The following is a 1849-nucleotide window of genomic DNA, read 5'->3' on the forward strand; positions in this document are numbered from 1 at the left end:
CTATAAAAAAAAAAAAAGTAAAAACAACAGTAATATTAATGATTTAACAAATTATTTTCTATAGCGTGAAATTTAACATGTGCGTTGTTTCTTCCTGCACAAGAGCCCATGTGAACAAAACTTGGGGACAGCCCCTGTTGCCTAATATGAGAGCTATATTTATAGTATGTAGTTCATGTAGTTCCATTGAACAAGGTTTCGATTATCAGTCAACATATCAATTTATTTTTCATTATTGAGGATGTCACATACTTTAACAAAAAAATACATGCCTTTATATAAATCTAAGCATATCCTGGTTTAACCAGTAATAAAACGTCTGTTTTCCATGCCCAGAGAACTAACAGCAGCTGTTTCTCCGTCTTAAGCTGCTGTTGTCTCTCATCAAAGAACAAGACCACCCTGAACTAAGAGCAACCTCAAGCCCCTTTTCTTGTGTCTAGATCCTAAAAATAAAGTTTGAAAGTAGTTCCAACAGACAGTACAGTGTTTTGTTAGAAAAACCTGTGGTCAACATTATAACCAATGCAGTTTTAAACACAATGAACACTTGTTATTTCAGAAATACATGACCTTGAATGATCAGAGCTGATCAAGAGGAAGCGATCGAATAATAGAATGATCAATAAGAACATTGATGCACTATACCATATATTATATAAGTACAGCACAAACTGCCTATTGGAAGGATACTCTAAAAATTTGATAAATTCTCAATATGTTTGACACCAGACCTTCCTAGATGTGGAAGAACTTCAAAAGAGTAGAGTGGAACTAAAGAGAAGGTGTGTCCTAGCCACCCGAAAGTCACGAGTTGTCAATATCAGTGTTGTGTGCACCCTGCTTTGTTGTAGTCGCATAGATAGCCCCTCTGTCCACTGTTAGATGTTACTGCTCGGCAAATTCTTGGTCCTCAAGCATGAAAAGCATTAGCAAGGCCTGTGACAAATCTTTCTTTACAGGCACAGTTTTGATGCATGAGAGAGGCTTCTGTAAAGAGTCAGAAACACTAAGGGCTTTCTATTCATAGGCAATGATATCCTATATTCAATATTTTGCAACATGGCTGCAAAGATAAAAAAAGGAAACTACAAAGACCAACACAATATTAAGTCATAAGCACTTTAACCTTAGCATGATGACTCTTTAATAAGCAGTTATAGGCAGAGTGGATGATAGAAAAACTATTCTTTTAGAGGAAAGTCAGTGGCATAACATCAATTTATTTTACAAGCATATTTTTGCATTAATCTAAAAAACAAATGTGGGTAAGCTATACAGGTTTTCAAACATATATTACCTAAGGATGTCAAAAAGCCAGATAAAAAGGGTTGCAGGAGATGTCCCGTGCCCCCCCCCCCCAAGAAACAGTGCCTCTCTTGTCTGTGGGTTGTGTCTGGTATTGCATATCAGCTCCATGGCCTTAAATGGGGATGGATACCAGTTACTGCCAATGGCTGAGAATGACGTGGTTTTTTGAGAAAAAAAATGCAGACCCTTTTTTTGAATCTCAAACAACCCCTTTAAAGGGGTTTTCCCATCATAGACATTTATGACACATCCACAGAATATGCCATAAAGGTCAGATAGATGTGGGTCCCACCTCTGGGACCCACACCTATCTCTGGAAAGGGGCACCCTAAAACCCTAAACCCCGTTCTAGCTTTGTCTGTTCCTGCTGCCTCCGGCCACTTCCTGGTTATATGGTCAGGAGTTCTGAAAACAGCGTAGCTCGCTGATCTACGCTGTTTCTGTAACTCTCATAGTAGTGAATGGCACGGAATATTACGGAAGTAGCGTAGGAGGCGATCTTCGCTGTTTCCGTAACTACCATTCGGTTCTATAGGAT

This window comes from Rhinoderma darwinii, unplaced genomic scaffold, assembly GCF_050947455.1.
Source record: "Rhinoderma darwinii isolate aRhiDar2 unplaced genomic scaffold, aRhiDar2.hap1 Scaffold_399, whole genome shotgun sequence".
NCBI classification, from domain to species: Eukaryota; Metazoa; Chordata; class Amphibia; order Anura; family Rhinodermatidae; genus Rhinoderma; species Rhinoderma darwinii.